This window comes from Rattus norvegicus, chromosome 4, assembly GCF_036323735.1.
Source record: "Rattus norvegicus strain BN/NHsdMcwi chromosome 4, GRCr8, whole genome shotgun sequence".
Lineage (NCBI taxonomy): Eukaryota > Metazoa > Chordata > Mammalia > Rodentia > Muridae > Rattus > Rattus norvegicus.
Window position 1 is genome coordinate 136,752,438 of NC_086022.1, and position 22,918 is coordinate 136,775,355.

The window sequence follows — 22,918 nt, forward strand, 5'->3', positions numbered from 1 at the left end:
CCTAGCAAATTCATTTGGGGTAAGTTTACACAACACAGATGTATGGAATTTACTAAGTCAACACCTGCTACCTTGCATTACCCATGAAACCAACAGTTAATGCATTCATAGCATGCTCCAAGCATAAATATATCCTTAAAATAAATGTAACTTGGTAAAGTGTAAATGAATATGCAAATGAGTCAATATTCTAATTTATGCATTATTGGATGTCAAGTTTTTGTTTTGTTTCTGGAAGATGTCACACAAATTCTGACTAGCAAATTAACTGAGAGTTTTGTAGCTTAGCAAATTTGTTTTGACTTTAGAACAATTTATGAACAGGAGTCTATAATGCACCATAGCTAATTAATGACTTTTTGTGTGGTTTGACATACATAATACATGAGCTTGTGATGGCTCCATCTCAGATTCTGCTGAATCATCTCTCCAGAACTTCAAGTCATGTCAGTGACTGAAAGAAAAGAAGCTCTATTTTCTCCAGAAATGGTCTTGGTACAAAGGTGTCTTCTTTAGAAACAACAGAGAAAACAGTGGTGAGATCTGTCACCCACAACTCTACCTTTCCAGAATCATACTATTCTTCAATTCCAAATGACAATATGAAAATAGAAAGCCAGAGTTTGCAAGAAATGGACTCTTTTCTTATTAATCTAGAAAATGCACTATTTTTAGTTGCAAAAACTAATTATAACTGCCAATAAGCAGCCACTCTTGTGCCAGGAACAGTGTTAAGCTTTAATTTCATAAGCAATTGACATGACATTTTGATTCTACAAATTAATTCTACAAATTAATGTAATGAGTAAACAGATGTCACTAAGCTTAGCTGTCTAAGAATCTAGAGTAGAGGGTTTAAAACTTGGACAATAAACAAAATCCAACTCACACATAGTTATATTAATATTAGCTTATCGCTTCTACTACTATATATGATGCTAAGAATAGGCCCACATCAATAATGAGAGATAGCTTACATTTCAATATTATAATAAAAACCACACACACACACACACACACACACACACACACACATAAAATATGACAGAGGAGAAACAACACTGCATAGAGAGCCTTTTGGTCTCCTAGCTCATGCTCAGGGAGAAAAGAAATACACAGGCGCACACTATGAGATCTGCTATCCAGGTCCCAGGGGAGGCCATACGGGATGCCTAGATGATAGGATCATTTGCTAAAATTCTACCCATCTCTTACACTATTAAATACAGAGCACTCTGGCTTCTTTCTCAAAACTGTATTTTGTATTTCAGAAAATAGCATTAAACAGTGCAAACCAAAAATGCCCACAATGAACGACCAAATTCAATTAGTGAAACTCATACCCAAGCCCTCAAGCACAGTAACGAATGTAACATCCAAGTGTGCAATGGACCTGAGCACTGACTTTCCTTCCAGCTGGAGAGGGTATACTGCTGTTGTTGGTACACTCTGAGAGGCAGATGTTCAGCTACCTTCAACATCCACATATAGACAAAGATATGCAGGAATCCCTTTACACTGAGAAAGAGGAAGTAGAAACAACAGTCCTCCGAAATGGGATCACATTCTGCCTATACTCCTAATTACCTTGGCACTAAGAAGAAGCGGTCTATCTATTTCATTGATAAAGGATTCTAAGTGCACAGCATAGCGAAGGCAGACAGTGGTGGCAGGTGGGAATGCAGCTCGGTAGCTCAGTGAGAACATTTGCTGAGCATACACAAAGCCCTGAGTTCCATTCTCCACACATCGTACACACCGAGCATATGATACACACCTGATACCCCAGCACTTGAGAGCTCTGGGTAAGAGGATCTGAAGTGCAACGATATCTTTGACTTCTTAGTTCATCTGAGACCAGCCAATGCTATATAAGAGCTTCATTCACAAATCCGACTGTGGGAAATCTGTTCGTTGAAATTTATATTGATCATAGTTATAAAAAAAGTATTCTAATAAGCCTTAAGACTAGCTTAGGCCCTGAAACAGAAAACCCTATTTTATGACTATTTCAAGATGTTTATCACTATCCTTACAATAATGAATGGATTAGACATATAGACCTCGTCACATGATTTAATACAGATGAAAAAAATCACACTCTAAGCAAAAATCTCCCCTAAGCAGTGATCATTCTGGAACTTCATCTATCAGCTAAATATATGAATAAGGAGTAACCGAGACTTTGCTTTTCTAGCTACTGAGCTGTGGCTTTGTGAAATGGAATTTACAATTACTAAAAAGAAAACAGCCCCAAATCCCACAACTCCTTTCACTTAATTATTCATGTCATCGATCAGGGCATTTATTTTTAAAAACAGATGAAGCTAGAGCAGGTTCACACAGAAGGCTTCCTGCTGGCTTGTATCACTGCAGTCCAGGGAGCTTCTTCCACAGGGATTCAGACTTAGCATATGGAAATTTCAAAGCCAATCAAACATCATCAGGACATGTGGGAAACAAGCTTGCAGTATTAAAAGCCATCCTTCGCAGGTGACACTTTCTATCCTAATTCCCTCATCAAGATTAATTTCTGTTTATTGTTCTTGATCATAAAAATTAAATAACTTCTGCAATACTAAAAATAAATGCACTGATGCTGAGGGAAACTGGATGGGTAAGCATTTAGGAAATTAGAAATTGCTTCAGGTTTACAAGCCATGTTCACTTGCAGTAAATCACAAGACAGAGGCATTAGCAGGAGTCACATGCTAGCGCTCATTATAGGTTTCCTGGAGACCTCCAGAAAACATATGCAGGTCCAAGCAGTTTCCTGAGACTAGGAAGACTGTAGTGTTAAAAGTTAAACAATTTGTATGATTACTTTAGCCCTGCTAGCCTCCAGCAGGCCACAGAATCTGTGACCCCTTCTCCAGATTCTGGGCTGCCCTTGTGACATGAGCAAGCTAAAAAAAAAATAATATTAGAGGAGAAACAGTGGAAAACATCGGTTTCTGCCTTACAAGACCTTAGAGCCTCCACTGTTGGGAGAAAGGAAAGCAAGGCGAAACTGCTGATGGCAGTGAGCAATCCGGGAAGTTCTCAGCCATAATCATCCCCAAACTGACACTAAAGTTATTCCCCCTCTAGAGTCTGGCTATGTGCATTGCGTCTCTTCTTGAGAGGAATTGCATGAGAGCAGATACTGAAGAGCCTGATCAAATCCCCAATTCACACACAATACCGAATGAGAAATAAATGCTGCAAACCATGAAGTCCAGGCACAGTTTGATACACAGATCCTGTGTATCTGCCTTGCAATAGATAATGACTACATGTATACATGAATTCTATGTTGTGTGATTTGCACATTATATTGCAGCCCTCAGTGTCATAAGCAACTTCTCCATATGGAGAATGACCCATGAGAGCCATGCTTCTGACTTTGAATGCATGACTTTATTAAGCATATAGCAAAGAAAAAAACATATAATAGCAGAAGTAACATCATCAAATTGCATACTTATAACATCCAGTATATAGTGACTGGGGAAGCCCTGCTGAGTTAGGCCAAAGTCCCGGAGGGAGAGACAAGCTTCTGACGTAGTAACCAGTGAGAAATCGCTTACCTTCTAGCTCTTTCAGTCTTTCCCAAGGACGCATGCTTTTAATATGATTAACTCTTTCTTCCTATCACATAGGCAAGCAGTGGGGGCAGCCAGCATGCTTGGAGAATATTTCTGGGAGATAAAAATGCTCGAATCAAAGTAATAAGGGGCTTATCTTCCTCTAAGGGTCAGTGTACAATGAGAACCATATGACAATTCACCAATATAAGATATGTTACAGCAATGCGTACTCATCTCTAAAAGAAACACACTCCTTAATGGAAGTGTCCTGCATTGGCCAATAGATAATATAATGATAATGTGATGCAGTAATATCAACCATTCAATACATTATTTATGCGTGAATGAGGTATGAAGTGCCTACTAAGACCATAGTGTGCCAAGCACAGGTAACCAATACTCAGGGAAATTTATTATGTAGAATTGTCACACAGGCAAATAAAAGACAAAGTTAATATAACTGATATCATAACCAATTTTTAAAAATCAGGAAACCATTTCTAAAAACTAGAAACAAACATATCAAAGTAATTCAGCATCACAAGACAGCTGTTCACTCATCTGGACTGGCGAGCTCAGGATTTAGTACACAGTTGGTCCTCATGAAATCATGGAATGATGCTAACTAAGTCACTGAACCCCAAACCCTAAACTTGGGGGTAGTGTGGGGGTGGTGGAAGGACTGTGGGAGAGGGTGTCTGGGAGGGGGCAGTGAGTATATGTAAGGTGAATAAGTAAAATTTAAATTAAAAAAGTCTTTCTCTGTGAAGATACACTGAAATTAAAATGTTAGGATGTGATCTATAAGCATGTTTTGCTGCATGCATTGCTACCCTCGAATGGATATGACCTGTGGGCCACAGCGTGACTATGTATGTCAGTGCACAGCTTGGTTTTGAGGGAACTGGTGGCCTAAACACTCTCTTTGACTAGAGAAAATGCCATTCGTGCCTTGCTTGTTTTCATGCCCACAAGAAGTTGATGGACTATTCTGTTCCTGGCAGCCACTCAGGAGGCAAGCTCGCAGGCACTCTCTGTCAAGCGTGGCTTCATTAGCCACAGCATTTTATGAGAAAAGGAACCAAGCACCCACCACAGGAAGAGACTCCATGTGCAATTCTCACAACCCATTAGCCAAAGCAAATCAAGCCTATCTTCTACACGAATAGGGCAGCTGAGAGCCAAATTCTCCCAACCTTCCAGAACAGTAATCAGGCCAAGGGAATGTGCCGTTCTAGACTACCAGATAAAGTCAAGTAATGGCCAAAGAGATACAAGAGAGAAAACTGAGAGTTTAAATTGCCCTTGGTCCTGCGAAGGCTAGGTGTCACAGTGTAAGGGAATGTCATGGCAGGGAGGTGGGAGGGAGTGGGTAGGTGGGTGGGTGGGTAAGGGAGCACTCTCATAGAAGCAGGGGAAATGTGGTGGGATAGGAGTTTTCAGGAGGGGAAACTGGGAAAGGGGATAACATTTGAAATGTAAAGAAAGAAAATATCCAATAAAAGAAAAGAAAAAGGATGAAAAGAAAATTTGAGGGCAGCTTAAAAAATGAGTACCATAAAGAAAAAGATTTTAAAAGATTCTAAATAGTATAGTGGGATGAAGAAAAGCAAAGAAAGGGCTGAGGTTATGGTTTGCGGGTTAAGTACAGATCTCTAACTCTCTTTCTCTCTCTCTCTCTCTCTCTCTCTCTCTCTCTCTCTCTCTCTCTCTGTGTGTGTGTGTATGTGTGTGTGTGTGTGTGATGTGTGTGATGTGTGTGATGTGTGCGTATGGACACACACACACATACACACACACACACACAGCATTAGGTGGTAAACACAGTTTGCCTATATTAAGTGATAAACACATTAGTACTAGCCAAACCTCATTTGATACATAAAAGAAAGAAAACACCAGTTCTAATAGGATCCAGTACTCTCGGAGAGAGCTTTCAACATGTATTCCCCTTCCTGCATATGTCTCCTTTATTTAGGAAGCAATTAAAAAGTAGTAATTCATTCATGGGCAGCAAAGAGACATCTTACATTTCCTGTCCTAATTTGAAAGGCAGCTAATATCCAGGGGTCATTTATAATGTTAAATGTACATGAGGTTTACCTCCATGGCAGATTGCATAATTGGCCTGAATTCTTCATTCCTTCCTCTATTTACATCTTTAGCCACATGTCTTCATAGTTCTTACTTCTAAAATAAGATCACTGTCCATTCCTGAGTTAGAATTTGTTCGTGTTTCTTTTCATGAGGAACAGAATGTGTCAGAGGTGATTAAATTCCAGTGGCGAACAAGATAAGAGGGTCTATACCATGTGTACTTTTGTGTTTGTAGATGGTATGAAAACAGTTTTCATCACAGAACTTTACCTATAGATCCAAGACAGGAAACAACCTAGCCAGACCCATCTCCAGTGAAGTAAACGGGTCCAGTCTAAACCTTTGTTGACTCATGATTTAGCCGGAGGGCAGCAAAACCACCCCATCCCACCACCAAGGTCAGCAGAAAGAGAGCTGCATATACTCCTCATGTCAAGCTGCTAACATTTGTGGATTGGCTTTCTGTGTAGAATTATAGTAATAAAATTAAGTTCATAGAGATAGATTGTGATCAGTACATTCTATAATCCTTGCAGTTTTGCAGGGTGAAAATACTCAAGAATGTAGCGGAGGCTCTAATTCCCAGAAGATCTAGGTATATTGGCACATGTCTATATTGCCAGCTATAGGGAGGTAGAGGCTAGAGGTTTCTGAACCTAAGGTTAACCTAAGCAGTACAGTGAGGCTTGATTTTTTTAGTTTGTTTTCATTGAAAATTCATTGCACCACTTTCTCTCTTTCTTTCCCTCCCTCCAGCCCCTCCCAGGTACTCTCCTTTTCTCCACTCTCATGCTCCACTCCACTCTTTTTAATTAAATCGTGGTACTGATGTGCCAGTAATTAGCATTTAGCTTTTTCTAGGAAAAAACTGACAGTAGATGAAGAATCTATCATAGAAATCATAATACTTCTCATAATGTTTTGAAGCTATATGAACCTTTTATAAATTGTAGATACTTTTCTCTGCTACTTTAAGCCCAGGAAAACCTTTTTGTTAATAATCACTGAGAATCATATATTCTGTCTGTAGCACCATGAAACAGACTGGGGCAGAGTAGGCAAGTATATTGTTTGTACATGTGACTGAGAGTATACTTCATGTGTATGAGACTCAGAAATAGAGGTTATGAGAGTTTATTAATATCTAGAAATACTCACTTCCCATTCCCCACTCTGATTGTCTCTATGTGCCTGTTAAATCACTATTTTTATTCCAAGCTTCTAGAACAGTTGTATGATTTAGCTAAGTCTCCTAGGGTTATGCAGTTTACAATGAGACTAGCACAACCCAGATGAGAGTCTTTCCTAACATTGGTTCCACAGAGACCAATAATGAAATAAAGAAAGTTGAGGAGAGCAAAAGTTGAGAATGGGATGCACTTACTTTTCAGAAACAACCATAAGGAACATAAGCAGCTAAAACTATGAAAGAGAACAGGCAGCTGCTAAAATTTAAAGCAATTTTAGCAGAGCATCCAAGGGCTGGGATGACCACTCTGACTCTCCAAATGGAGGCAATACAAGTGATTGCGTCCAAGCATCCATTGGTCAAAGGCCATCGTCAACATATAACCCCTCTTTGCTCTCACATTGTCCCTCACCCCTTCCCACCCCTACTAAGAAGGTTTCTTTTCCTAAGGCAAAGAGAAATTTCGAGACAGGGTCAAGGCTATGGGCTATCAACAAAACATATTCCAAGCAAGGCACAGTGCCATTGGTCTAATGTTAGTGATTTGAGATTGAGGGTGATATTACCCAGTACTGAAATGTAATGCCACCCTGAATTACTGAAGGTGAAGCCATGTAGAGCAGGTGTACAATTCATCCACTGCATGGAAAAAAAAGTCATGTCCATCTTCTAAAGACCCATAGATCCCACACATGACTGTGGGTCATGCTCGCTATTAAAAGACACAGACCCTGGGTTTCATGCTACTTAAACCAAAGCTGGCTGTTTATAATAAGAAGAAATATGGCATCAAGTAAGTTAATATTTATTTATCCATCAAAAGCATCATTAATATAATAATATGTTTTAATTGGGGGAAAGAAAGAAATAGATATTCAATTACATAGATTGGAAAAGTATTTTAAATTTAAGAACAAAAATGCTACAAAGTAAACTATGTAAAATAGTCTGTGGAGTCAACACGATGTTGATCAACATGGCACACTGACATTTTTAAAAAGAATTTAGGTCATAAAATTTATGGAAAAACACAAAAGATGCACCAGATAGCCAAAGGAACTGTAACCACAAAGAACAGGACAGAAAGTACCAAACTACTTGACTTTAAAGACGTTCTACAAGGCGACAGCACTAAGACATCATGGTACTGGTACACAATCTAACATAGAGAAACACCCCATAGAAGAGAATGCACAGACCTGATCAAAGATTATAAACACTGAATTTCCCACGTAAAACTTCGAAAACACATAGTCATGAAAGATAATCTTGGTCTCACCCATGATGGTTTGCATACCTTGATATCTACACAGATAATAATTGAATTAGGGCCTAACGACATCTGGCAAAGGTCAACTTCAAAATGAATCAAGAACTCTATAGTAAGGTACAAATCCCAAAACTATGACAGGACTCCTGGGAGAAAAATCTCAGTCACAGTGGGCTGCACACCAATTTATTTCTTATATAACTCCAAAAAAAAAAGAGTAAAACACATATAAGTTTTTTTTTAAAAAAATCTTACGGCCAGGAAAACTTCAAGAGAGTTAAGTGATAATGTACAAAATAGAAATAAGATCTGTAAATGTAAGACTTTTAAGGGTTAATGCACAAAATGTGGGAAAGATCTGAATAGCAAGACAACAAATTTTATGATTTAAAATTAACAAAAGATCTGGGGGAAAAAACCACATTGTGGAAAACCATAAGAGAATGAGCAGGACAACCATGGTTAGGATAAACAAGCCGGAGCCCTGCGACACAGCATAACCTGTTATTTGCCATAGGAGCTGTGTGAGGTATGTAAATGAAAGTAGAGCTAATGAGGACAAAGACGGAAGGGGTGTCTTGCTCACCACTCTGGGCACATAAATTAATTCCACCATTGTGGAAATAAATTAAGGATGTCCCTCCAATACACAATTACCACCACTGCTGTGTATGTGTTGTGTGTGTGTATACATACATATATATTGAAATCTGTCATTCTGTGAAAGGAACTTAGTACATTGAAGAGCCATCTACACCCTTGTATTCTCTGTAGCACTATTCACAGCAGTCAAGACTACAAGAGGAAACTGTGTCACTGCAAGAGTACCTGTAAAATTGGAGAATATTCATGTTAAGTGCGAATGGCCTGGTCCAGGAAGTAAAATACCACATGATCTCGCTTCTATGTAGTAGTAAGTAACGTTAAACTCACAATAGAAAATGGATCCCAGTCACTGAGTAGAGGCGAGAAAGACATTTTTCAAGAGATAGAACTTTAATCAGACAGGATGAATGATTTTAAGAAATCTATTGTACAATATACCAACGTTTTAATAAAAACAAACCAATATACTTAAAAATGACCAGATTTAAAAAATTCTTGCTACCAAAAATGTGTAGCCTGCTGTGTATGTTAATTAATTTAGTCATAACTATGTGTGAAATTTCAGATCAGCATGCTGTTGATAAATACACACTTTTCTTTGGAAAACTTAAAGTTATAAAATAAAACTCTTAAGGAAGTATATTTATGTGAAATTATGTATTTTATGTGTTGCTGCTGCCTAAAATACCCCTCAAAACTTAGCAGTTTAAATAAACACATTTTCTTATGATTCTAAATGCAAAGTGGGCTTGGTAAAGCACCCTGATTGCTGGTTGTGCTCTAACTGAGGCTGCACAGTCAGCTGACAGCTCAGCTGGGGTAGACGACCTCACTCCACTAGGTTCTGACTATTTACTATCTGTTGGCAGACTACAAAAGGACTGTCAGGGCTACATAAGAGGTGACTTAGAGTAGGAAGCTACTGTAAACATCAACTACCCAGTCTCTTAGGACCTGAATGTGGGGATTGCCCAAGGGTCCACTCAGGCAGGCAGGAAGGAGCAGTGTATCACAGGAAGAGCAGAGGATGCTATCCCTGTCCTATCCTTATAGGCAGTCGTCTGCCACCAACCCGCTGTACTTCATTGTTTACTGAATACATACTTCCCTGAAGATGGAAATTGAAAATTGTTCTTCCATTTTTCTGCACCATAAAGGCTATATGAAGAAACACAGGTAATACGTTCAATAGGAGACGATTCAAAGAGCTAATCCTCTAGGGGTCTAAAATTTGACCCTAAAGAAAGAAAAGCTAAAAATGGAAAGGAAGGGGAGAGTTAACTGGAGGGGAGGAAAAATAATTGGAAGTAGAAATTGACTCATTTTAAACATCATAGGGATGTTTGAATCCTGAAATGATTCAGTATGTTACCCTGTCAGTGGACTTGAATCTCTTCTGTCCAGACAGTTTAAATTATCTACACATCTTGTCTTACAAATGTTATGAATTGGAGTTAACGCCACCTCATTGTTATCTCTACTTTGTGCATTGTTTGAGTACCCATGTATACGCGTAAGTATGTGTGTGAAATGGGATGGCAGGCATCTGAAGATCAACTCTGATAACAAGAAAACTATTGTGTTGTAATATTTGAAGAATAAAAAGTCAAGACTCAGGAGACAAGCCTCACATGCAATTTCTATAAAAATAACAAAAGATATTATTCAAAGTTCTCACAGTCACAATCATGATGCTGTTCAATTAAAAGGAGCCAAGTCCCCTATTCCAAAAATTTCCATCAGATGGAAATATGCACTTTACTTGTGAGCATCTTTACAGCATATATGATGGATTTCATCACACACACACACACACACACACACACACACACACACACACACACACCTCATATATTGAGGGTTCTGTTATTTTCAAAGCCAATAATGCCACTGAACACTATCAAAATGACTGAGCAGAAGAAAATGCTGTTAAAGACCAGTGCAATAGTCTAATGAATTAATACTAAGAATGAATGTGCTTATCTTTACATGGCCCAAAAGAACATTCTTATTCAATGGAATGAGAAAGAGAACCTTTGGTGTTCAGATTTCAAAACCATGTAGCTATACACAAAGCTTTCACTTAGCTGTACTTAAAAGAGAAAGGAACCCTGGCAAGTCTTCACAGAGAGGAGCAGAGAAAAATGACTTAAAGTGTCTAATACATACAAATGTGTTTCTATAGATGGAGGGGCTAAGTAGGGAGAAGGGGAGGAAGTGTTTGTCGTCAGGCACACTCCACTCTGGAGCAAATATGCCTTATCTGTATTCTATGGCTCTCGAGTATTCGCCAGAATTAGGGCTGATGCCTGGTAATCAGCCACTCTCCTGCTTTACATTCAGGGATGGGACCAGGCCAAGTGACGAACATACATCAGATCAGATCACTAGCTATATTGTTCAGGCTGATTTTAATTGCCCGGAAAGTGTCATTACTGTCTTCTGCAATGTGTTAAGTTATTTTAGAAAGTGCCTGTTTCCATGTAAGAAATAAAATTGGACTGTTCCAGTACGAACATGCAGAGGAAGATTTGGTTTGATTTTAGCTTTGGTGGCGTGAAAAACCTACCCAGATCTGATCAGATAAACAAATGTTTGTTACCTATAGAATTCTGCAAAAATGTGTTTTGGGAAATCAACCTAGATTCTCTCTCTCTCTCTCTCTCTCTCTCTCTCTCTCTCTCTCTCTCTCTCTCTCTCATGACTCCTGAGAACCACCCAAATGTCATGTCTAGTTCGATAAAATTCTTGCAGTTTTCATTTCCACGGTTGCTCTTACATGCAGCAGCTTCAAGGTGAGAGAATTCATGAAATTTAAGAACCAGAAATATTTCTACAAAAAAGATATATGGAAATAGATTACTCCAAACCGAGAAGACATTTGCAAAAATATATAACAGTGACTGCTAACATGAAAATGATATATCTTGAGATATTGTTCTTTAAATCAAAATCTTAGAATGGAGAATGTGTACCTGAGACACAATGCCACACATACTCTATGAGCCAAGGTTTTTAAAATGGTGAAAAGTGAATAGTGCCTATATTCTGGTTAACCGCAACCATGTAAGGAAGCTGAATGAGAAATAAATTCAACTCACATTTTGATACATGCTACCTTTCTCTTATAATTATTTTTTTTAGTTAAAATACAGATTAAGGAGCCTCACCCCTGAGATGCTTCAGAAGGTCTTCTAGGGAGTGAAAAATCTCTGTTAGCTCAGTGAGGCAAGAACATGCTTCTGCAGGGATACAACAAGATCTGGAGAAACAGCGCAGTGGGAAAAGTGTTAAGGTACTCAGCAGCGACATAGAAGCCAGACAGAGAGGAATGTGTACATAAACCCAGCACTGTGTTAGGCAAAGACGGGAGGATCCTGGGAGGCTGCTGGCCAGCAGGTCTAAGCTAATCTGTGAAAACCAGGTTCAGTGAAACACCTGTGGAAAAAATGTCTTTGATGTCTGCCTGTAAGGGGAGCAATTGAGAAAGACGTCTGACACTGATTCCTGGCCTCTCATGCACATATATACACATTTTCCAGCACTGACAAACATCGGGAGTAGGCAACAAGAGAATGGTAGTGTTTCTGAAGGATGTGGAGTTCCCGACAATGACTGTTGAGGCAATGATACTCACAAAGCCTCCCCTCATTCCTAAAAATTTGTTTACTGTTTAGCAAGGCAACTTTTGATTTGTTGTAATTCAGCCATTGACTTGTTTATTGCAGATGTTCATACGTTATGAAAATAAATTGAAATTTGAGGCTCTTGAATTGCTTTAATTCCAATAAAATCGTATCATTAACATATGCAGACCAACATCTAGGACATAGAACCTATAGCTTACTCTTACCTTAAAGAAAATTCCATTTATCATACTCTTTTCTTTTCTTTCTTCTTCTTTTTCTTTTTCTTTCTTTTGAGTCAGGGTTTTTCTGTGTACCTCTGGCTGTCCTAGAACTCACTCTATAGACCAGGCTGGCCTGGAACTTGAAGACTCAGTGATCTATCTGACTGCCTTCACCACCACCAGACTGCCATGGGATTTTCTAAATTCTAATCAAATCATTTGCTCTAAATGTATTACTTACTACTCAAAAATCTCATAAGTAAAGAAATCTTGCAAGTATACACCTAAAGGACTTCAAGCAACCCCCACAAAACTGTAGCAGAACTCAATAAGAAGGGTGACTTTGATTTACATGGATATTTAATGAATTCTCAATATGGACATATTGCTCTAGAGTACTAGAAAGGGCAGATATTAAACAATTTTACAATTCTAAATTATAATCCATCCTCCTAAAAACTACGTGCTTTTTAAGAATACCTGAATACAGAAGTCTCAGTGGTTTTACAGGGAGTGAGTCAACTTGGGCACCAAATGGGTCAGCATCACCTGATAAATGGTAAGGCTAGAAGCAAAGGCTTCCCTGCAGAGGCCAAACCGAATTCAAATGGAAGACCCGTGCATCAGACTAGAAATCCTACGTGTTTTAGAGTCCTACGTGTTTTAGATATACAAAAGGAACAGGAAAGAATTTAAGTTTTAAAAAAAGAAAGAAAGAAAGAAAGAAAGAAAGAAAGAAGGAAGGAAGGAAGGAAGGAAGGAAGGAAGGAAGGAAGGAAGGAAGAAAAGGTTTAAGAAGTCCCCTTGTAGCGAAAAGGCTATGTGGCTATGTGCCAGGTAGAATTGGCTAAAGAAGTCATAAGATGATAGGCTATGTCAACAATATTTTTCTTTTTCATCTCAGCACGAAGGTATCCAGTGACCCAAATACTTGAGTTCGTGACTTAGTACAGTTTCTAGGATCAGACAGATCAGAGCAAAACAAAACGTGGAGATTACTTCTTAACCAGGTTTATTTTTGGTGCCAGGTACAAAGGTAGAAGTGTTTAGATCTTGGCCTAATACAAAGTAATACAGATAGACCGAGGGGTGTGTTTCCATTCTATTGACAGCTCCATGAACAAAGGAAGCAGACAGTTCGGCACACCAGTTGAGGACACCTGGGCAGATGACCTTGGCAAGAGACAAGGAGAGAAGGATTCACCAAAGCCAAACTGAAAATAAAGTCTACTTACACATGCTATGTTTGAAGAGCAGATATCCCAGAGACCCAAGATGTGGTATCTATGAGACTTCGGTCAGACCTCTGCTGCATGTGAACCACTTGATAAACAAATCTTTGGTCATGGAGGGAGATGCTACAAGCATAGGGATGCAAACTCACCCTCCCAAAATCTCAGTGCTCATGTCATGCACCAATGTGAGTCACATACTATAAAAGGAAGTACACAGAACAGAAACAATGCCTACTTACAAGATGCTCACTGGGAGTCAGGCAATGAAAGGGACAGTTCCATGTGATGAGAAACTCTGTGGGGAAAATGAACATACAGAGTCCAGAGAAGACTTCTAACAAGCATTAGATACGTGACTAAAGAGCCCTCGGTAAGTCTGTAGACTGGAAACCATGAGCTAAGGCCTGAGCAGCCAACAAAGCTCCATAGATCTATGTCTGAGTATGGACTTGCTTACGGATGAGCCCTTCATGACCCTTCCACAGCTGGGAAAGTGGGGAAGAAAAGTAAGCAACCCAAAGTCACTCAGGATGCTCTCACTCCCAAAGCATGATGTCATTGCTTAAATTCCACTTAGCTCCGTGAATGACGTTTAGTAGATTTGATTTTATTTGGAGTATAGTCAGAAAGCCTCTAAACATAATGTACGGAAGAGCACTGATTTAACATATGTGCAGATGCATGTATAGATGTATATATGGATGTAGAGATGCATGTGTGTATGTACGTTCCAGTTGGGTAAACTGGTATGGAGGACCGAGTTAGAAAAAAGACAGAGAGCCTGATGTAGAGGTCCTGGGGGAGAAGTTGGTGATCTGGAGCAGGATAATTTAGGTGGAGTTAGATGAAGGCCAAAAAATGAGAGGAATAATTCAGAGTCCAAATCAAAAGACTTGAAGCACACTGCTGCTCCAGTTTCTCCAGGCAGAAATATCTAAGGCAAAGTAACAGTCCTCAGAAGTCTTTACCCTATTAAAAGAATACATCACCAGGCTCATTTATCAGTAATGTAAAGCAGGTTGGTTGCAAGGATCTCATGTCTTAACAGCTGAAAGATAATCAAAGTCAAGTGACTTAGAAAATAAATGAGAGAAAATTGTTCTCTTGTTTTACAAAATTTACAACCTGAGTTAATAGCACCTAAGAGAATGCAGCGGAATTGCTGTAACAGATATAATCTATTTTTCCAAATGCCAATATGTCTGCGATGAGGAATATGCGTACCTTCTGAATTATCATATCAGTTTAATAAATCAGTTGTGCTTTTTTTCTCTCTCCTCACTCTTTGCAAGTCGGCTTCTTACACAGTAAAGATTCTACAAACATTTACATTCCGAGTAGCAGAGCTGTTTGAAATGCTATAAAGTTCTGCCAGTACTTCTATTACCAACCCTTATTTCTTGTTTATAACATGTACATAAAAGGAGGAAAATAAAAATGCACTATGGATTGAAACTTGGCATACTAAGCTTCAGCCAGGGAGCACATTCCTTCAGAAACAAATTTTCCAAGATATTTTCCCGAGGAGTATAGAAACACAGGAGCTGTTGTGGAGGGACATTGTAAACAGAAGTCACTTAGGACCAGTGCTCCTTCTAGATCTCAAGCTAGAAACCATCAACACTCAGTTTCAAAGAAATTCTTAAACCATCTGGTATCCATATTCCTATACTTTTTCAAAATTGATGCTACCCAAGGCATGATTACCAAGCATGATTAGAGACATCATCCACCAAAGCTAGCAATTCTACTACTACTACTCCACACACACACACACACACACACACACACACACACACACACACACCATGTTTATACACACAGTGTAATTAAAGTATCTTAGGTATGTTCATTTTCAATAAAAAAAGACAACCATCAAATAGCTTACCTATAAACTTCTGGAGTTGACCAAAACAGATACCACAAAGAAATAAGCATAGCTTCAGAGAGTCCCCATGTCGCCTCCCTACCCCCTACCGCCATACAAGTAATCTACCTCTGCTGTTGTGAACACTTTTGCTGCTGATTGAGAAACTAGAAAATCTGGAGCCAGTCAGAGCATTTCTGTTCTGTGGCTCTGACACAATCCAGTGATATAGAGACTTGGCAGTCTGAGTGGACCAATTATAAGTATATACTGTTTCAGGAGCAAATGTATTAGAACTTAATGAGAACTTCAAGTTGGAGACTTAAATTATGTAGTAAACACAAAACTAGCAGATGTGTACTGAATGAGTGAAAGGGGACTGGGCACTTCTAAATGGAAAAGATGCATATTTTGCTAGCCGAGTGAAGAGGCTATTAGTTTGTAATAACTAGGCAGACATGAAATGTGACAGAAAAAAAATTGAAGATAAATCAGCAACTCCAAGGCTACAGTTTATTGTCCCCAGCTAATGTTTGCTCTACTTCCAATGGCTTGGCACTTTGGTCCTGTTACATATTATGTGGATGTTTTTAAGAAACACTTGGGCTGTCCTCTCCTGTTCTGAAGGATATTTAAAAGTTACAATCCTTCTGGAGAGCTGGACTGAATGCCTTCACATCTTCAGGCAGACAGTTGTGACACCCAGACAGTCAGGAGGATCTGGATTGCTATGGTCAGAGATGGCCACGGCCCCAATCTATTAGCCTGCAAATCAATTATCTCTTCTACATCCTGCTGTCCACAGGCTGGCATGCAGCTTCACCGTTAGCTGGTGAAAGTGTTCAGCAGTTTGCTAGAGAACACTGACCCTCTTCAAAACCCACGTGTTCCTGAGTCTCAACCTAGGTCAAGCAAGCATTCAGGGATCCTGACTCTACCCAGCATGTTCATACAGAGATCTCTGCACTTGCCATGGGCTCAATCCCATCAAATATCTTTTATGAGCACACACACACAAGAACATACACTGTCACATGCATCTATTAGGCACTCTACAAATGTTGCACTAAGTCATGTGGATATTAACCCCCAGGACAGGAATCAGGGCACAAAGGGTTAAAACCACCCACTAGGACGCAGGCAAAGTAGGGTAAGCACTAGTAAGCAGAGCCACTGCTGGAAAAACAAAGTAACAAGTCTGACTTGCTGTTGAGGTTATAATAGCTCTTTGAAAGGCAATCACTCCCCTTTCAATCTCTCAGGGACTCTGACTCGTATTTATTCCCAGTTTTAATCTATTTACAGATCAGAATGTTTTTCTCACCTAGTGTGATAGTCATCTATGTGGGGGTAGACAGAAATCACGACACCATCCTCCTGTACTGTGCATGTGTGTCTAGTTATTCTTGCTTAAGCATTCTAAAATTATTTGGGGGTTGACCTACTCCCCATATGAGCTGAAATTTCTGGCCAGCTTTGCAAACCACATACATCGCAGGCTGGTTCTTTCTGCAGTTCTGTACTCGGTTGGGGTTAGGAAACTGTCTACCCCTTTCCCTTCTCAGGGCTGTCTGCTCCCTTCCCCTTCTGAAAGCAGGTTTGCTGTCCTCACCAGAGTCTGCACGGTTGGTGTAAGTCATTCCTTTGAGCGCACCTTCTTGTAAATCAGTAAGGGGAGCACGATCCTGGGTAGCTCCTAAGGATTGGTGAGCCCTTGCGGAACAGTGGAGCTCTGCACAAGCAAGACCAGAAGCCTTGCATTTCATGTAATCGGAAGTAAGGAACAATCCATCTAGAAAGTGCCGACACTCTCCGGTGCCCGGGTTGTCACTTCCCGGTTTTCTGCTTCAGATATTCTGTGTAAGCATTACAAGGCTCCTGAGAACATAAGGTTAGTCAGATCCCTGCCAGCCCTTAAGTCAAGGCAAGGAGAACTACAGTCTACCACAGCAAACCTACAAAGGATTACACTTAAAGCAGCCCATTTCTGAGCGGAAAGAAAACGCAGCTAGAAAAACTTAGGTGCTAACACGCATATCTACAGCCTGGCTTGCTCAGATCTGAATCAGGACTACAGCTTCAGACAGAAAACGCATTTCGTTCTTAACCCAGAACCATGCCCTGGGATTCTCTCTAAGCATTCCTAGGGCTCCCAACTTTTTTTTTTTTAAACACCCTTCAACTTTCACTAGCCAAACTGTCTTCTCTTAAGGAAAGAGAAGAATTGGTTGCATTTTTTTTTTCAGCTTCTCGGCCAGAGAAGGAGTCTCATTCTCAAATCGATCCCAGCCCCAGAGTGGAGAAATGACTTCCCCTGGCAAAACGACCCCAGAAGCATCTTTTACTCTAGACCCATCAGGTGCATCTATTTCCCAAGCAAACAAACTTTCGCGGCCAAGGAGCCTTAAAGCCAGTGGGTAAAGTTTCCCAGGCAGGTGATTCATCCCAGAGCCACGACTGTACTGAGCAAGTGGACAACTCGGACCTACCTAGCTGCACCAGCTTGCAAGGCGCCCGCCCCGCCTGCCCGGCCCGCCGCTGCCGCTGGCTAGCCCGGGGGGCTGCCGTGCGCGCTCGTGCGAGCCGCCGCCTTCGCCGCAGCGCCCCCGTCCGCGCTGTTCTGCAAGGTTTCGCGCAGTTCCCCGCCGGACCTGCGGCGCCCGCCCACCCGCCCGCCCGCCGCCGGCGCCACCGCGCGCCAGGCTGCTGTGGCTGCTGCAGGCGCCGAAGGTGCGCTGCCTGCGCCTGTGCCGCTCAGGCTGAGGCTCCGGCTCCCGGGCGAGCACTGAAGGGAGGGAGGAAAGGAGGGGGACAGAGGGTGGGAGAAAGGGGCGGGGAGCGCGGCGGCGGAGCCAACAGGGTCCCGCGCCTCACGCTGCTCGCACCACCACCCACCCCCTGCGCCTCCGCGCCCCGCTGCCACCGGTCCCTGCCTGAGCCCGAGCTCCGGTGCTGGAGCTCCTTATGATGGCTTGTGTCTGTCTAGCCACAGCCGGGACCAGGCGGAACTGGATGGTTGGTGGTCAGTGAGTCACCGCTGGGTGGCCTCCTGCCTCACAGCAGGCATCTAGGTAGCACCGGTTTTTAAGGACAGGGATTCCAGTTTTAAGGAATCCTCCTGGAGCTGAGTTCACACAAGTGCGCAAAATCGCCACTTTTATCATTTAAATATAATTATTAAGGGTACGCTACAGATAGATAAAAGGATGGATAAATTGATGGGAGGAAGCAAGGAGTCAGAGACAGACACTCCAGGTAGTGGGCTGTGATGTTTATGAAAATTCTACATATGCAGTCCCCAGACTATCCCTAACTTTAATCTTGCTCTGTGACTGTGCTAGAAAGAAATTAATTCGCTAAGAATGAGGCTGTTATGAAACTAATCCCAATTTAATTTTTACAAGGAACCCATTAAATCGGTCTGGTCACTTTTATTTCTATAAGTACAGAGAGATAGAATTGGGTTGGCTGATCTGGATGTGAGCATAAGGTTACTGAAATCCCAAGCCTTTGAGCTGAACCCCTATCTCAGCCAAAAACCTGCTCAAATAGTACAACTTTGTTTTCTGTCAGTTAAAACAATTGGATCATATGGCTATCAATCATTCAATGAATGAACAATGGAATGAGTGATCTCTCTCTCTCTCTCTCTCTCTCTCTCTCTCTCTCTCTCTCTCTCTCTCTCTCTCTCTCATCTATCTGGCATCAATAAATTCCAAGAGATAATGTTGTGTTCCACATGGTGGTGTGAGATGGGGACAGGAAGATCAGGACTAGTGAGTTCAAGACCAACCTGTACTAGAGAATAGTGATGTCTTAAAATAGAGAGGGTGAATACTTTTTGGCTTCTACACACACACACACACACACACACACACACACACTGCCTATATTAACAATGATGCCCTATAAGTGTGACTATTTTATAAATCTTGTGCATTTTTAAAATTTTATTATCAAGTTGTTTCCCCTTTATATTTAACAAAATATAGTCATTGCAGTTAAATTAGACTGGAGTGTTTGCAGTCCAGACTCCTATCTCCTGGTCTCCCTTTCTCTCTCTCCTGTTCTGCTACTGTAGACAAAACAAACAAGGGGACATTCAGCATAAGTCCCTTGACATGTCAGGTGTGAAGGGGAAATCCCGTTCCGGGGCGGGGGGGGATAGAGTTTCATTCTTTTCCACTTTTTCCCAAGAGACAGTCACCAGTTGCTTGAAATTTGGACATAAATTTTAACTTCTAGAAAGGTTTGAGGGTCTTTAAAAGAGGTTCTAACCCATTTTGTCATGAGTGGTGCAAGATATTGCTTCCCACTGGCTTACAGGTCCCCAGCCTTGCCAAAGTAAAAACAAAGGGCTTCACTATAGGTGCAGGTGAGTTAGCCTTGTCCCTAAAGTGCTTCAGTAGTTAAGCTCTCTCACCCTAGTGACAGACAGCAGCCTCTGGCATACACTCCCAAAGTTCTCCAATGTTGGTTACTTGCTGGTTATGTTTGGTTTCTCTTACTATCAGAAAACTGTGCATTCATCCCTCTAAGAGTAGTGGCCGAATTTAAAATAATAATAATAATAATAATAATAATAATAATAATAATAATAATAATAATAACGATGTGGAATTATTTATGTTTGGAAGGAGTGGAGGGAGGAATGATAGAGAAAATGCTATAAATAAAACTATTGTGCTTTCTCCTGTAAGAATTAAATTGCAGTGAATTTGGACTCCTTAGGGTCTCCCTACTTAGCAAACAAACAAAATAAATAAATAAACCAGGTAAGGAAGTAAGGCTTACAGTCGGAGCAGTTGTTATAGGTTACTGTAAATAGTCTCTCTGCTTGCAATCTGAGAACATGTTGGGTTTGCCCCCTGAGTGTGACAAAATGTTTTATTGGGCAGAACTGGTGTGTTCTGGAAGGATCAGAGAAAAACTTTACATGCAAATTAGCTCATGCCTTGCAACTAGCAGGTACAATTACTGTCATGCCCACATCCATCACAGACCTGCCTCCTCCTTTAATGCACCTCCATAATGCATTTTGCTTCCAACACACCTATATGTCCTGTCTAATGGGAATAAGAGGACACATGGCAGTGGGGAGTGGGCTGGCCCAAGGCACTAAGACAGCGAGACAGACAGCAGAGAAGATCCTTTAAATTAGACAAGAGAAATCTACACGCTTACCCTGCCTGGCCCTCTCCACATCGTTAGTTGCTTCCCTTCTCAGTTCATGTGGTCTGTGCTGCTGAAAGCTGATTTGCACTGGCAAGGGGCTTGATAGACCTTTAAATGTTATGGTTGGAGCAGAAGGAGGCAGGGGCATCCTAAATTTTGCATGAAGCATGACAAACATTAAGCATGAACCCCTGTTCCCCATCATCATGGGTAAGAGGTATATAAATATATGTATATACAGACATGCTTCTCATTTCGAATCCTCCCTTTGCTTAGAATGTAAAGCATAATGTAAGTCAACTGAAAACCTGATATTTACCAAAAGTTGATACACAAGAGCAGGTTTAAATAAAATTTCCATTCAATTTCTGGGACGGAAGCCCAGGAAATTAAAAAAAAAATTAAAGGCACATGTGGATCTTCTCAGTGTGAATGCGGGATGGAGTCTTTATTGAATTTGGCCTCAACTGATTGTAGCATTATAAGCAATTCTGCAGTTAAGTTTCAGCAGCCATTTAGATGGAAAAAAATCCTCTTTTTTTAGGGCATTATAACTAAGAATAATAACTTCCCTTTCCTGTGGTACCTTTTATATCAAAGCTCTTTAGCTGTGAGATCATCCTCCCATTGTTAAGCTGTGCCATCTGTGTGGAAAGATAGAAGCTACTTCACGACACTGATAGCACACACTGTTTGTTTGTTTCCTTGTTCGCTGTGTAACAAAAGGAAATGAAGAAAAAATATCTGTGAAATCCAGAGACTGGAATTCTTCGGCAAGAGGACAAACTGGAATACAGCCAGCTACTGACAACACATCTGTTCCTTTGAAGGTGGGGTGGAGTTTTTCCTGGGTGGCAGAGACAAGACCCAGGAGCCTCCCTATCTTGCTTTCAACGTTCTTTCCTTGGATGCTTCACTGGGGAACATTCATACTGTCTATGCTGCTGGCTTGAGTGACTCTGGGGGCAGTGTCTGTTTCTGTTTGTCTCTTTGCTCAAGTCAGACAATGAGTTATAATGCATTTAAGTTGGAGTAAAGAAGTCAGGTTGTTAGAAGAACAGGAAACACAACCTCTCCATGAAGTGTTGTCTTGAAGGTCTTATTGGTCACTGGTTATCTTTTGTGAAGCAAGTCCTCTGTATTTCTGGGAAAGAAAGAGAGAGAAAGAGAGAGAGAGAGAGAGAGAGAGAGAGAGAGAGAGAGAGAGACAGACAGACAGACAGACAGACAGAGACAGAGAGACAGAGAGACAGAGAGAGAGAAAGAGAGAAGATTCTGATATATGTGTATGTGTCTGTGTACGCACATGCTCGCATGTACCCATCCATACCAGGCCCTACTCCTATATCTTATTTTGGATACTATTATAATAATAAAAATTCAGACACCAACTCCTTTAATTTATTCTTAAGGTACTGGGGGTTTTTTGTTTCTTTGTTTTGTTTTTGCTTTTTTTTTTTTTTTGAAATTTTGCTTCTTCGTGGTGCCCTGATACTATCTTGCAGATCACTATGTAACAGGACTTATTGTGTTGTTCACACATTCCCATTGCTGGATTGTAAGCGCCCCAAAGGCTCTGCTTACTGCTCAATGCAGAATTCCAAGCACACTGTGCACACACATAACGGGTTTTCAATAAATGCTCAGTGGCGAGCAAGCTTCCAATGTGTCTGGTGCTGTACAAACTGCTTCCTGAGGGCAGCCAGGCACCCGCATAGCCTCTTCAGCCTGTAACTACTCTGGTAAGCCTTCTGAAGATAAATATGCTATGATAGACAAAGTGAACTCATTTATCTAGAAACTCACTCTTCCAAGATGGTACATACACATTGTCGTCCTTGTCTTGATGCTAGGGTGGATATCACCCCGAGCTTAAGAAGAGTTTGTCATCCATCTTAAATCGATGCACTTTCACATTGACCTTGAAATATTTATGTCGCTAGCTACTGATTAGCCTTGTCTCAGCCGTGGTCAGAGAAGCTGTATTCTGTAGTGATTAACTCAGCCCTGGTGAAAGAGCTGAGACTAAATAACTATTGAGTAATTCCCTATTTATACTG

At 40.7% G+C, this 22,918-nt stretch overlaps 1 protein-coding gene across 4 annotated transcripts in view; it reads right to left on the bottom strand.

Moving 5' to 3' along the window:
• Positions 1-18,328, bottom strand: part of Cntn3 (contactin 3) — a 373,191-nt gene extending 354,863 nt beyond the window's left edge. For all 4 annotated transcript variants that reach the window (XM_006236968.5, XM_039108281.2, XM_039108282.2 and 1 more), the window contains exon 1: positions 18,173-18,328. The gene's annotated coding sequence lies outside the window, so the exon portion shown is untranslated. The remainder of the gene's footprint in view (positions 1-18,172) is intronic.
• Between the last annotated feature and the right edge of the window lie 4,590 nt (positions 18,329-22,918).